The 15708-nt window shown below is 46.6% G+C and overlaps 1 long non-coding RNA gene across 1 annotated transcript in view; it reads left to right on the top strand.

Annotated features, from left to right (window-relative positions):
• Positions 1 to 13953, top strand: part of LOC106021011 — a 114985-nt gene extending 101032 nt beyond the window's left edge. Inside the window, exons 7-9 of the long non-coding RNA XR_005877387.1 lie at positions 79 to 179; positions 2549 to 5651; positions 6419 to 13953. This is a non-coding gene — a long non-coding RNA (uncharacterized LOC106021011). The remainder of the gene's footprint in view (positions 1 to 78; positions 180 to 2548; positions 5652 to 6418) is intronic.
• The last annotated feature ends 1755 nt before the right edge of the window (positions 13954 to 15708 follow it).

Genomic DNA, 15708 nt, shown 5'->3' with positions numbered 1-15708 from the left:
TTGTTACAGCAGGTTCACTTTTAATGACAGCGGGGAGCCGTTTCTCTTCTCACAGGTGTTCGTTTCTGTTTGGTGCAGGTGGGATTGCTGCGGGGGCAGGGATTGAGTCAAACCTTGGAAATGACGTCATTCTGGACTCACCTGCCTTCACCCGGAAGACTCCCACCCCACCAGCAAATGTAAGGACGGGCAGAATAGCAGCTGCTCTAGACAAAGAGGGGAGGGCCCTCATTGTGGGTTCTGGTTGATTTCTATAGCAAAAGGAGCAAGAGGCACCAGAAAGGTAGTCACTACTCTCACCCCTACCTGTGGGGAGGGACCAGGGACCAGGTTTCATGGGCCTGTTCTTTGGATGAGACAGGAAATCTTCAAGAGGAAGAAAGCATGGAGTACCCACAGCCCTCAAATAAATGGTTACTTTTACATGTTACATGTTACAACATGCCAACTTTAAAAACTAAAAACCCAGCTGAAACACAACTCACAAATACTGAATCCTATCTTTAATTTCATAGCCAAGCAAAGTTGAGGGACAGGAGAGAAAGGGATCCACAGATCAGTAGTGTCCAACATCTTTCTCATACCCAAAAGGAGACTCCCAGGCCAGTATGCAACAATTATTATCCCACAGCACAGTTGAGTCTCCCTTATTCTGGGCACCGTGCAGAGTAGACAGAGAAGAGCATAATGCCCACAGCGGCCCTGCCCAACCCCAGGAAGGGTGTGGATGGCACCTGCGGGTCTGAAGGAAAAGCCAGTCAGGCAGGTAGGCATGGAGGTAGGGCACAGACATAAGCAATACATTCTTCACAGGATACATTTAAATCTATTCATTTGCATTTTTATGTGCATCGCTGTTTTGCTTGCATGTATGTCTGTGTAAGGGTGTTGGATCTCTTGGAGCGGAAATTACAGACAATTGTAAGATGTCATGTGGGTGCTGGGAATTGAACCCAGGTTCTTCCAGAAGAGTGGCCAGTGCTTTTAACCGCTGAGCGGTCTCTCCAGCCCCCACAGGGAGCATTTTAAGGCACACCCCCAGCCAAGGTTCATTGGAAAGGATAACAAAATTCTCTCCTACCAATTTGCCACCGTTCAAAGGCAATTTAATAATGTTTATTCTGTTATTAGAAAATTGTTCCACTTGTGAATCTTTAGTACTATTCCTCCCGGGGGACTTTATCTTTGGAGTCTCTCTTTTCCTTCCCCTCTCTCTCCCCCTCTCTGTAATTTTAAATAAACTTTGAGAAGGGTGAGAACTGACCTACTATAGGTAGCTGAACTAGGTAGGTGTCTTGAATCAGTTTAGCTCACTCTGGTAGATCTGTGTGCTTGCAAAGGCCACCATGAGCCTGCATCGTGGGTCTGTTAGCTAGAATCCTAGCTAGCCAGTACTAAAAATACTCATTGATGTAGTTGAGCTCTGGGATTACACAGGACTTCTAGGCCGACAGCTCTGTTTATGAGCTGGTGCTCCACTTAAAAAGAAATAATAGAAGGCTCACACAGGCCTGGGCGTGCATTGATGCTTTGCCTGAGTGTATGTCTGTGTAAGAGTGTTTGGGGTCTCCCATGGGAACCCGGACAGTGTAGATGCAAAGTACTTCTTAGAGACTCTCACCCTCTCCTGCCCCACCTGGGGACTTTTACACAACCTTGTTGCTTCCAAAGACACAAAACCTCAGGGTTCCTGGCACAGAGTATTGGCTTCTCACTAACACAGCATCCTACCCTTCCCCTGCCCCTGCCTGCAGCCAGAGGTTTGGTCCTCGGAGAATTCTCTACAGTAGATGGCTGGTAGTCTGTGCCTTGCAGTCTTTAGCTCTCCTTCAATTAGACATTGTGTTGTGTTACCTTTCCCAGCACCCAAAAGGAGAGAGGAGCGACAGAGCAGCACCTTATGGTCTAGCAGATTATTTCTAAACCAGAGCTACCCCTGCTCCCTGAAGAATGGCGCTTGCTCTTGCTGGAGGCAGCAGTAGACAACTGAATTCATTCACAGGGTGGGGGGACGGACACTGGATTGGGAAAGTGGAAGACAGTGGGGACTTTGTGAGTTCCGAACCCCATTGCTTTGGAGAAAGGTTTCTCTGTTCTGGGTCCAGGCTGGCACTTAGTCAAGGTCCTGCTTCTTGTTTGTCCCCAGCCCATGGGTGCACTATGGTATCTCACTGTGGTTGCTAATATGCAGATAGTCCTCATCTTCTGCACATTTGCCCTAAATATTTCTCCTTTTTATTTTTTAAAATAACATTCAGTGTGAGTGTGTGTGTGTGTGTGTGTGTGTGTGTGTGTGTGTGTGTGTGTATTTCTCCAGTGTGGGTTGGGTCCTAGGAATTGAACTCAGATTGTCAGGCTTGGCAACAAATGCCTTTACTCTCTGGGCCATCTCACTAGCCCATATTATATATATATATTTGACACTATTGTAAATGAGTTGCGTAGGTTTTCTGATCTATAAGCTAATGTCTTTTATTAAATTTGGGAACTACTGAGCCATTGTTTTATTGTGTATTTTTTCACTCCGTCTCCTCTCTTCCTCTTTCAGAACCCCCAGTGCCCTACGAGTCAGGCTTTGGTCCCTGGGACTCCATTCAACCCCCAACCCCCACTGTAGATGGAAGTTTCTGTCCTGCACCATCCTGCAGTCCCCCAGGTCATCTCTAGCTGGGGGGGGGGGATTGATTTTGATTATATCATTTTCAGTCCTTAGATTTCCATTTTCTCTTATCTATTGTTTTCATTTGTTTCAAGCGTACACGAGTGCTGTCACTGCTCTTTGTAGCATTCTTATGATGGATGCTCTAAAACTAAAGTGTTTGTCAGATGGGGCTGAGTGTGCTGCACACCTTTAATCCCAGCATTTAGGAGGCAGAGGTAGGCAGATCTCTGAGTTTGAGTCAAGTCTGCTCTGCAGAGTGAATTCCAGGACAGCCAGGGCTACACAGAGAAACCCTGCCTTGAAAAACAAAACAAACAAACAAACAAAAGAATTTTGTCAGATAATATTGCATCTCAGTATTAGAATTTATTGTCCCTTCTTCATTCAGTTTAAAATATTCCTGGATTTTAGCATGCATATTTTCCATAGAGATCCTGACATTTGAGCATCTTATATTTTGTCTTCCATTTATAACTGGCTTCCTAACAGAGCTCCCTCACATAGGAGAGGCTGGGGTGTGGGAACCAGCTCATTAAGGCCAGGTAGGGGTGGAAGCCCAGGTTCTATACCAGCTTCTGCTGGCATCTGAAGAGTTGGTCTCCTTATCCCTGGTGGGGTACAAGTCCAGGCTCCCTGATAATGTCTACCTGACACCAGGGAGACCTGTTGCCCTTGGACATGGATGAAAAGTCTCAGCTCTCTATTCAAACTTCTTGAGTACCAAACTGGAGAGGGATGGGTGAGCAGAGGAGTTCCCCTGGTGACCGTGGGAATCCAGGTGTGTCGCCCCCCACCACCACTTAGCCTTTGCCTATGGGGTGGGCTCGTGCTGTGTGTTTTCTGTAATGGAGCCTAGAGTGGAATGCTATTGCCTGAGACTGTCTGTCTTCTAGACCACCCCTTTCTAGGAGAGAGTAGGTTTGAACTGATCGCCTGTGTCTAAATATATGAGACAAACGAACAGAGAAAATGCTCTGCCATGGTGTTCCTCTGGTCCCGAGGTTGTTAGTTTGTCTTCTCTCTTCCTTCCAGAGCCTTTTGTATTCTCCCTATGTAATAATACCCAGACTTCCTAGCGATGCTCTGCAGGAGGGAGAGACAGGAATGTCTGCTTCCTGAAAGTGTAAGTTTTCATTTTTTCTTATGGAAAAGCAAAAACAAACAAGAAAACCAAACCCAAACAAAACAAAAAAACCTAGATTACCTTTGCCTGCTTTAGACTGTCATGTGATGAATGGAAATAAGGATTGTGCTCTCGTCTCTGCTGTGTTTGGAGTCTATTCTTGTTTTATAATTCATCCTTTCTATTGCTGAGTGCTGACCAGTATGTTGTATGTAGACATGCAGCAGCTTGACCAGAGTCCTGTTGAACATCTGAGTAGTTTCTGATTTGGGTTATTACGAATAGAGCAAAGAAGAGTTATTTTAATAAAGTGATCTCCCTAAACATACAGTACTAAGTAATAACAATGTTTCAAAATAAACATTTATTTGTGACATGCTGTCCTAGTTTTGTTCTGTTGCTGTGATAAAACACTCTGGCCAAAAGCCACTTAGGGGAAGACAGGGTTGATTTGTCTTTCTCTTACAGGTCACAGTCCTTCATTAAAGGAAGTCAAAGCAGGAACGAAGCAGAAACCCTGAAGAACACTGTTTGCTGGCTTGTTCAGCTTCATGCTCAGCCAGTTTTCTTACACAGCCCAGGAGCACAGGCCTAGGGAATGATGCTACCCACGGTGGGCTGGGATCTATACCAAGTAACTAGTCAACCCCCACAGGCGTGCTCTCAGTCCAATCTAATCTAGACAATCCCTCAATTAAGACTCCTTTCTCAGGTGACTCTAGGCCACATTAAGTCAACAATTAAAACCAGTAGGGTTGGAGTTGGCTCGTGCTTAAAAGCACTTGTTCTTGCAGAGGACTTGGGTTTAATTCCCAGCACCTACAAGGTTGCTCACAACTGTCTATAACTCTAGTTCCAGGAGATCTGATGCCTCTTCTAACTTCTGGCACCAGGCACCAGGTATGGCAGTGGAGTTGGAAACGCACAGTCACATGTGGTGCCTAGAGCTTCAGGTGTGTGTGCTGTATATAGGCCACATTTTGTCTCTTTCTGTAACTGAGAGCTTGGTGAAGGCTCATCAGCCCACACGTTCTGTTGTCACCACCATACCCTCAGAAGAGCTGCGGGTCCTGTGCAAATCCAGACCCAGTCACTCTTTAGGTGTTAATCCCATTTAACTTTTGTAGTACTGGGGACCAAGGAGCTGTCTCCCTGTCCTCCTTTTTTAATTTCTGAGACAGGGGAGTGCTAAGTTCCCAGGCTAACCTCGAACTCACTCTGTAGCCCAGGCAAGACCTGAGCTTAATAAAATCCTCTTACCTCATCCTCCTGAGTAGCTGGGATTCCAGGCTTAAACTACCAGGCCTGGTTTAATTCATTTAGTTCTCACAGCAACCTCATCACAGTGGCAGGCGGTTTAGTACACTTTGCTTCTAGATGGAACACTGGAGATGTGGAGAGGTTAGCCAGGTGGCCCAAAGTTGGTGAGAAGTGAACACAAAACAGTAAGTTAGACTTGTGTGGCTCCAGTTACCTTGCTTTTCCCCTTCCTTTTTGCTACAAGGTTTATTGTTTGAATAGAGTGTCTGCTGGGGATCAGAGTTTGAAGAAGTCTGAAGAAGGTTCTAGAATCTATCTTTTCCTTGGTTTCTAAGAAAGAAATGGGGGAGGAGCCAGTCCAGTGTCAGTTCTGGGATTGGAATTCTAGGAAGGATTCAGTCTGTGGACCTCCATCCACATGGAAGGCGCAGGGGGTCAGGGCTCAAGGGAGATGGGGGGCATGATAGCTGCTTGGATTCTGGAGATGGAAAAGCCTGGGCTCAAATCCAGACTCGACTGACAGACACTGAGTTTGGGCATACTGCTGAGTTCTCCCATTTCCACATTTACAAAATGGTGACTAACATCTCCCTGGAGATTTGCTGGGTAAGTATGTCAAGACAAACACGTGAAGTGTTTAGACGCTATCAGGCCCACAGCAAATGCCTAATGAGTACTGGGAGCTGTTTTTGTTCGCCATTGTTCTGGAAAGCAAGACCCAGTGACACAGGGAAGCAGAGACACACTACAAGAACAATGCCTCCAGGGGCAGAGGTGGCCAGCAGCTGCCCAGGCTGCTGCCTTGTTCCTGCAAGGCCCTGAAGGAGGGTATTGGTGTAGGCGGCCCAACTCCCCATATAGATGAGACTGTGTGACCTGTGGGGTGCCTTCCAACCTGCAGAGGTCAATTTGCTTCTTTGCTTCTGTAGCTGCCCTCCGGCAGCAGCGGTGGAGGAAGAAGCAGCTGGGCTTGGCGCTCAGCCACTCCAGCTGTCGTCTTTGGTGACATGTTTATCTGCTCCAAAGGGATATAGATGGCTGAGCAAGGAGGTGTGCAGGGGCCTGGACTCTACACACAGTGACCTGCCAGCTTAGGTGAGGTTGCCACAGACAGCAGGCAAGGGTCCCATCACCATGGGCTGTGATGCCCTCTACATGCTCTGTACCAACGAGAGGCAGTTTGCAAACTTATTATAAACAGATTACATTTCGTATCCTAATGTGGCTGCTGGCTACCTGCCCATGATTTTTAGCCTCCAGGAAAGAAACAATTCCGTGAGCCGAGTGTTCTGCACTTTGACTCTGCATATGCTTCTTAAGGTTTCTCCCAGGTCCCTTTAACAACCCTCCCCCTCTCTTCTTCTTCCTTTCAGAAAGCTCTCTCCTCTGGGCTTACCCAGAAATGCTGGAAGCTGCTCTCTGCCCAGCCAAAGCCAATGAGCTGTCCCCCTCCACCCACCTACCCCCATGCTGAGCCAGGAATCCAGTACAAGCCAAATGCCCACAGAATCCCAGAACAATGGGGAAGCTGCCTCCATGTCCAAGGAGCAATCTGCCACCGGTGACATGGTGACACCTCTGCTTTAGACAGGTGGCCACCCAGATATTTGGTCTTACCCAGCTGGCAGCTGTTTTTTCCTGGTCTTTCTTTGTCTAAATGTTGGAGTACAGGTCCAGTCTCAGAACTGGATTCTAGGCAGACCAGGCGTGACATGGCAGCCATGGGATGCTCTCATTTACTTGGGGTTCAAGTGTGTGCACCCTTGTTAACACATGAGCACTCACACATGTTTATACATGCATTTGTAAGTGTGAACACACACATACATGCACACTCACATACGCACATGCGTGCACGCACACACACAGTCCCCAGTGGACACAACTTGCCCACAGGCTCATTAGAACCATCTCAGCGCTCTCAGAATTTGTTAGTAGCTCATCTTTTTTCATTCTTTCTTTCATCCTTTTTTTTCTTTCTCACTACGTACCCCCGACTCTCCTGGAACTCACTATGTAGAACTACACAGATTCTCATTGATCCTTCCGTCTCTGCCTATTCAATGCTGGGATTAAAAGCTTGCGATGCCGTGTTGATTGAGGAGTTCATCTTTTAAAATCCTGAGTGACTATCGATGATTAATGTTTATATATCTGGTCTCCATTTGGTGGAACTGTTTGGGAAGGATTAGCGTATGTGACCTTATTGGAGGACGTGTGCTATGGAGGGTGAGCTTTGCAGCTTCAAAAGACTCACACTGTTTCCAAGATGCTCTCTGCTTCTTGTTTGTGGGTCGAGAAGTGAGCTCTCGGCTCCTCCTGTGGCTGTGTCGTTGTTCCGCTATCACAGGTGCTAGCCCTCCGGAACTGGAATCCCAGCTAAAGCTTTCTTTTTCTATAAGCTGCCTTGGTTGTGGTGTTTTGTCACAGCAACAAAAATGTAACTGTGACGCTGCATCCGTGTGTCCGTCACTGGCTGATGTGGGTCTAGAGAGTAGATACTGGAGTGTCCAGGCTCTTGGACCTCTCTCCTCTTTACAGTGCACTGTACAGAGACACACGGATAGTTACAGGGGTGGAGGAAGTTTATTCAAGTGGAGACACTGGAGGCCTGGAGGTGTGCCATGTCGCCCCTGTGGCCCAGCTCCAAGACAGAAGAGCAAGATGGGCTGAGGTGAGGCCTCTGCTAACATTAAGTGAGCCACTAACCCAGTGCCCTCCTCTTCCAGGTAAGGAGAGGGCTGTTCAGAGCATGCTGTCCTGGATGAATGAAGCTCAGGGGGACTAAAGGCCACAGTCTTTCCCCACTGCCTTTTGTGTGTCCATCTTTGGAATTTCCTCTACTGTTTTCCAGCCTCCTGGCTGCTCAAGCCTCCGCAGATCAGGGCCAGCTCTCGGCTCAGGCTCCAGACCACCACCCACCTCCTGGCAAGGCCAGGGAAGGTAAACAAGGAAGAGCTTGCACTAGAAGGCCAGGAGAGCCAGTGCTTGAGCCCAGGGGCAAGGGGCCTGTTGACACCCACAGGCAGCTGGCCAGGCCCCTGACAGCCACACTGCCACCTCCTTTACAGAATGACAGCTGAAAGCTTGATCAGCCAAGCCTCCACGAAACCCCGAATGGCTCTGTTCTTCATTCTAGGCTTCTGCTGCAGGAACCAAAGAAGTTGTGCCAAGCCCATCCTGCTTGGGGCTTGGCACACAGCAGTCGCCCACAAGTGCTCTGCACTCCAAAGGCAGCTTCAGGGGCCAGCAGCTGAGTGTGTTGGTGCTGTAACAGAGCACAAAGCCACAAGGCTGAAAAAAGCGGGGCCACAGTGGGCTCATCCTCTCTGGGTGGGGGCAGCCTCTGTGGGTGCTGATTTTAATTGGAGTGGAGGCAAGAGAGACAAATGTTGGGATTTTTGTTTTTAACCTGAGCTGAGACATAGAAGGAGGTAACCGCTGGCTGTGAAAAGAGCCTTGGTCATAAACGCATTTATCATCAATTAACACCTCCAGGTCCTGAGGCTGGCCGAGCAGCTGGCACCAGCAGCAACAGTTTTAACACCACACTGGCCTCTGCTTCTCCCTAAGTGGATGTAGAGTAGCTGAGTGATTGCTAATGTGTTCTTAGTTAATATAGGGCGGAGGTGAGTTCCAGGACAACCAAGAAGGCACTTCTCCATTGTCCCTACCCCTGGGGCACTCACATGGCAGAGTGACCCGGAAAAGTCTAAGAGGATAGAATGTGCTTGAATGTTTAATTACTCGCCTGCCCCTGAGGGAAAAGGGCATGGGCTTTATGTTTTACACTTTAAAATGTATTTTAATAAGTCACCTGTACACATCGTACAAGTAAATAATCTAAACCAATGTGCAGAGAAGGCCCTCCCCCTGCCTCTGTCTGTCGTTTTGAAGTGTGTATGCGTGTGTATGACATGGGGGAAGGGGCTCATATGCCACAGCATGCATATGGAGGTCAGAGGAAAACTTGGTGAAGTCATTTCTCTGGGGCCTCGAACTCAGATCCCCAGGTTTTTGTGGCAAGCATCTTTAGCCACTGAGCCACCTTGCAGGTCCCTGCCTCTTGGAAATTGTCTGCCTTCCACGGCGATCCTGTTTCCCAGGATCGAATGGAGCTATTTCTGGCGCACGCGAGGTAGGACACTTGAGTTTGTTACATGAAGGATAGTGTGCTGTGCCACTGTTTATTTAACCCAGTTGCAGAATGTCAGGCGTTCGGGTCTGTGTTTAGTCTTCAGGGAGTACAGGCGATGCTGCCTAAAGAGCTTTAGGGGTGCACACGGCTCCCACCTGCGTGAGCATACCTCCCGACGAGTTCTCAGAGGCTGAGCTCTCAGGTGGGGAGAAGCCTTTGTAATGTTGATCGATAACTGTCAAATCATGCTCTGCCACAATCGCTCTATTTAGCAAGCAAGCAGCCGGCAGAAGGATGCGGTTTCCAGACATGCTTCAGATACAGCACGTGAGAAAAATGTGACAGTCCCGAAGGTGAATGGCGATACCTCGGTTTAGATTTCAGTTGCCTCTTTTTCCCATTCTGTGGAGTTAAGCCTCTCTTCAGATGCTTATGATATTGTATTTCGGTCTCTGCGCCGCAGGTGCCAGGATGGCCAAGTGATCTAAGATGCCAGGCTCCATCGCCACATCGCGTCAGCTCTTTCTTTTTGCCTGTGCTTGCATGGGACACTTAGGTTGTCGAGGGCTTGTTTTCAATTGATTTATTACAATCTTTAAGCTAGGGATTTGCCGGTTGTGTGAGGTGTTGATTTTAAGTGACTGTCAGGTGGAGTTATGTGTTTATGGGAGGTTTGGTCATGAGGACTGTGCTGATTAACCTTCAGTGTCAACACGACTGGATTTGGGGTGTCTCTGAAGGTGATCCCAGAGAGGCCTAACTGAGGAGGGGAGACCCAGCCTGTTTGCAGGTGGCACCAATCTGTGTACCGGGATGCCAGACTGAATAAAAAGAGGAAAAGGAAGGCCGGAGATTGGTTGGCATTGCCTGCTGTCTGCTTCCTGGCTTGTTCACACATGGGGAGTCCCAGCTGTCGGTGGCCTCTGCCATTTCTTCCCTCCACGATGGACTTCACGCTATCAAATCCTCGCTAAATTAAACCTCCATCCACTGCTCTTCCACTCTGAATGCACTCTCTCCATCGCATGCAGTCTAGCTAGCCAGCTTGTCCGTCCCTGGAGCTGAGATTACAGGTGGCCACCACACCCACTGACACGCACGTGGGCACGCCACACCCACCAACACACATGGGCATGCTACACCCACCAACACACGTGAGCACTTGGGATCTGAATTCTCCTCACACCTGACTGGAGCCATCTTCCTAGCCCAAAGTTTCATCTTCTAAATGCAACTGATTTCATCAGCTTCCCCCCTTTTCAGCTTTGCATTTTTGTGTGTTCATATAAAAACATTCCCCCCTACAAGATGAAAAAGACTTTTCTTCTAGTTCTTTCAATTTATATGTATGTATTTTTCATTATGTATCTCACACTCTGTTTTTGTTTTGTTTTTTGCCCTGTTGTCCCACTGCCGCTCACCAACTAGCCCACCTCTGCTCAGGGACTCCAAATAACATCTTGACCTCAGCCCTTGACTGTGCTTAGCTCTTCTCTGGGTTTCTCCTCTGAGGAACAAGGGTGCTTTTTAATGAATTACATGCAAAGGCTAAGCTTAGAAGCCCAGACTGGGAAACAACATTCTTATAAATGGTTTAACATGTAGGAATTGCTTCTTGCTTCAGAAAAATCCATGTTCTTTGTGTTCTGAGATTTCCATTTTATCACATTTTTTAAAAGTAAAAGATTTATTGGGGTGCTCATGCACTTGAATGCAGGTTTCTGTGGAGTCCAGAAGAGAGCATCAGATCCCCTGGTCCTGGAGTCACATCAGACAGTTGTGAGCCACCCAAAGCCAGGTCCTCAGGAAGGGCAGTGCTCACTCTTAACTCTGAGCCTTCTCTCCAGCCCACTATTCTATCACATTTTAAAGCCTGCTTCCCCTCATCTGCTCCCTTGTGACTAGTCCCTGCAGCTTTAAACAGAAGAGTTCCTGCTGCTTGCCCTACATGAAAATGTTCCATCAAAATGACCTAACTCAGGAGGATAACAGAAAGAAAGGAGGAAGGAGGAGGGAGCCTAAACCCCAGGCAGGAGCAGAAGACTTCCCCATTGGGCCTCTCGGAAAGGCAGGATGTTGGCTGTTGATGCCCACCGGAAGCCTTGACTCTCCCCTTGGGGTCCAAGTCATCTGGTTACTCTGGTTTTCTTCCTAGTGGTCTTGTGTGAGACAGAAGGAGATACCTGTTTTAGAAGGCTGAAGCAGGACTCTTTGGAACCGGACACCATCCATGTGTGGACAGGTGCCACAGCCCCTGAGGAGCCATGTCTGATCCAGGGTGACGTAATTGTTTCCTGTTACTACTTCAGGCAGCACGGGGCTTCCAGCAGCACTGAGGCCCCCTGTGGCTCTCAGCACACACTGGAGCGCTTTGTATCAATTCTATTTTCTTTTTTTTGATTCGTTTTACTCATGTGTGTGTACACGTGCCTGTGTATTATATGCATGCACATGCATGTGAATATGGGCACCCATGGAGGGCATCAGATGCCCTGGAGCGGGAGGTACAGGCAGTTGGGAGCCACTGAGATGTGGGTACTAGGAAGTGAAGGCCAGTCCTCTGCAAGAGCAGCAAGTACTCTTAACAGCCGGGCCATCTCTCTGTCCCTAGTGCCATTTTCTCAATGTTTTTGTCTTTACTTCCCCAACCTCCAAAGAAGAATTTAATCTGTCGGCCCACCACTATAGACAGCTACCAGAAAGAAAGAATTATTTAAATTAACTTTTCTTCTCTCTATGTAAGTATAAGAGTGAGGGATAGTTAGTTCGTAGAGTACTTGCCTAGCCTGCATGATGTCCTGGATCCAATCTCTTGGGCTGCATAAGCCAAGCATGGTGGTACACACCTGTGATCCTAGCACTGGGGAGATGAAGGCAGGAGGACCAGAAAGTCAAGGTCATCATTGGCTTCATAGAAATTTCTGGGCCAGCCTCAGTTATGTGAGACCCCATTTCAAAAGCCAAATAAATAAATAATTTAAAAGTGTATTTCAATTTACAAATGTATTGTGGTCAACTGCTTATAACTATACACAAATTTTTTTTGAAGCATCACCCTGAGTTAAAATCATCTCAGCAAGCCCTCTTGACAGCTCTGGGAGCAGGAATTATGAATTTACTCACAAATGGGCAAGGAAACAAATGTTGAATAAAGCATAGAACTTGATTCCACAGCTAGTACAAGAACATGGAGAGTCGGGCCCAGCGTGTGTAGGAAATGTTCCCACTTACATTGTGGTCCATGGCCCTAAGCCTTGTCCTTACTGTCTTCTCACTCATAGTGTGACTGAGGTTTATCCCCCAAAGGTTCATGTGCTAAAGTTTAGTGTAGAGGCGCTGAGGTGGTAGGATAGTTAAGGGGTGGAGTCTACTAGTGGGCGACAGTTAGGACGTGAGGCGTGTTAGGATACGGAGTGTTCTATCGTTATTCTCGGGGGACCATGTCAGGTCTTATGGATCAATTCTTCTAGGGATGGTTTCTAGATGAGAACCTGAGCCTTTCTTTGAATCAATCGCTTTGCTGTACTCACCACCTTCACCACAGGTGACTTGATGACCTTACCAGAGCCAATGCCCTGCTCTTGAACAGTCAGAACTGTGAACTGAATAAAGCCCTTTTCGTTAGAAGCACTCCACCTCCTATATTGTTACCATAACACAAAAAGAGACTATGAAAGTCGCTCTGAGAGAGACCTGATATCTTAATATTTTTATTTGCTTTTGGCTGCATATATGTTTGAACATTTTCCATGTTTTATAAATCATTTGTCTTGATTTTCCTACTGTCTTTCCCCATTTTTCAATGTCTTCTCCTGTGTGTGTGTGTGTCTGTCTGTGTGCATGTGTGTATATGTGTGTCTGTCACATATATTCTTCAATTTTATTCTTAACTTTTAACTCTATTGTAGTTATCCAGGCCTGAGAAATTTTAGATAAACTTGCAGTGCTCCTCCTGCATCTGTGTCTTGGGCTCTGACACTGCAGTCATGAACCATCATTCCCAGCTTGTTCCCATTATTTAAGAGGTAATGTCCCTCCTGTGTAAGGATAAATGTTCACTCCTATCTTTAAGGTGGAAAGTGGATTTGCTTTCTGCATTTAATTCCTTACTCTGTCCAGAAGTTATTGGCAATCCCCCCCCCCCAAAAAGTCTATTTAGAAGAACCTTGAGCAGCATGTCTGCATCCTTTATTTGCTCAGACACACTTGCTACCTGGAAGAGTGTTTTCTCATCATCCAATTGTATGTGTGTCATGTCTCATATCCGGACTAGAGACTGAGGGTCATGCCCAATAGAGACACGAATTCCAACTAAAGCCACATTAACTTTTAGAACTCCCTATTACTGAATACCTTCAAGTCCATGGCATATAAATCATTGGTTGTTTTTGTTCACAGAGCCAGACAGTTGCTCTGAATTCTCACTGAACTGTAGAGCTGTGTCTACCATGTAGCTAGAGCTTGATGTGTAACTTCTCATCTTTCAGTATTATTCCTGTTTGCATCTCCAGGTATGAGAGAATTCCATCTGACCCCTAACTCCAAGCCCCTAGAGCATGTTGGTGTCTTGGATTCAACCATGTCATTATTGGACATTTGAGTTCTTTTACACAAAGGTGACTACCCAACTGACCATGCCTGAACCAGTACATTCTTCTTGGCTGTATTTTTAAATTCTCAGAATTTTTCTTAACAAATATTACATCTGAATGTTTATTGGTGTTGGTTTGAGCTTCTTATTTCATCCTATTAAAACCAGTTTGAGTCTCACAATCTTGTGGTTCATTGATAGTATTTCTCAGCAACCAGTCACGCTCACGTTTGATACCCATACTTTCTACATCATTACTTACATCTTTAAACATCAAAAGTTCACTGTAAGAAAAGTGAGGCTCAGGTTGGTGGGGTGACTTGACCAAAGTCACAATACTATAGTAGGGAGCTGAGGTGAGTGACAATAATGGTATGTGCTTGTAAAACCAGGGCACATGACCAGAGCAGAGTAGCAGCTGACCAGTAACAACAGCACCACTGTCACACCCAGCAATGCACTGTGAAGTCACATACCAGACCCTGGCAATACCACAGCTGGCCAGGTTCCTGACATCTAACAATGTCCAAAGACACCAGCAAAGCCAGGCTGGAAGACCAAGGTCTTAACACATATCCAAGAGTCCCCATCCCACAATTCCAGACAGTTCAGCGTTCTATCCGGCATCATTTTTTCAATTAGCTGGGAATCCCCTTTATCTTATTTCATCTTAATTTTATTTGTCCATTTCAAAGGTGAGAATATTTTGAAAATCTCTGTCCACCTTCTTGATGAAACTGATCTCCATTTAATCGCTTCTTTACACTTTGTTTAATTAACCTGTTATTAAACCTGGTCATATTTGGCTGTTTCAAACGCAACCGGTCCCCTGTGATTTCTGAAATGTTTTCAATCCATATGGCTATTAAGTCTAGGATAGTTTAAGAACTCCTACCAATCAGATGTACTTTTTACAAAACTCGCACAATTTTGCAATTCTGATAACTTTTCCAGGGGTAGACTTTCCACTGCTCAATCATTTTACATCTAAGAGCATTTCTGAGGGTTTTCTTATATAGCCAAGCAAGTGTCTTACTGCCATTCCCAGGACCTGAGTATCACCTTGCTCATTTCCCATCACCTACAGCTTCTAGTGCAGTGTGTGTATGTGTGTGCATATGTCTGCATGCAAATCTGCGGGCCTATGCATTCTCAAAGAGTGGAGGAGGACACTGAGTGTTCTTTTCTGTCAAGCTCCACCTAATTCCTTGGAGACAGGTGTCACAGAACCTGGAACTCACTGTTTTCCGGCTACGCAGGCCCCAGAGATCCTCTCTAGTGTGTTCCCCTCCCCCATGTGTGTTCCCCTCCCCCATGCCTCTCTTTTTATGTAGGTGCCAGGGATTCAAACTCACGTCTCCATGCTTACACAGCAATCACCCCATCCTCCAGTCCTCTGCTCTTTTTGATTTAAGACAGGCTAGAATTTACAATCCCCCTGCTTCAGCCTCTCAGGTAACTGGGACTGCTCATACACCATCCATGTACAGCTCTCCAGTTCCTTTTTTTTTTTTTTAACAATTCTTTAACTAGACAAGGAGGAAGCTAAATTGCAATTTGTGTGTCTCTGACTCCTTTTTGTCAAGTATTTGCATTTTGGCATTTCCCATGCAAAGTCCTGTCCCTTTTTTAGTCTACTGGTCAACCAGCTTTAAAACCTTCTGGGACTGAGATCTTGTGTCAGGATGAGACTCAGGATGAGTTTGTGCTCATCCTGGCCTCTGGCACAGTTTTAAGAGTTGAGGCCCCTAATCCTACATCTTTGTCTCCTTTGGATGAGATTGACTGAAACTTGGAGATCACCAGCAGCCATCCTGTGTGGCACATCTTTTTTCATAGGCAGCTCCTCTCTGTCCCTTACACAGATCATTTGGGATTAGTCACTACTACTTACACAATGCCTGGGAGGTCCCCTCAGCTCTTATTCTGCTCCT

This window comes from Mesocricetus auratus, unplaced genomic scaffold (assembly GCF_017639785.1).
Source record: "Mesocricetus auratus isolate SY011 unplaced genomic scaffold, BCM_Maur_2.0 Super-Scaffold_100004, whole genome shotgun sequence".
Classification (NCBI taxonomy): Eukaryota; Metazoa; Chordata; class Mammalia; order Rodentia; family Cricetidae; genus Mesocricetus; species Mesocricetus auratus.
This window is presented reverse-complemented; position numbering and strand designations above follow the sequence as displayed.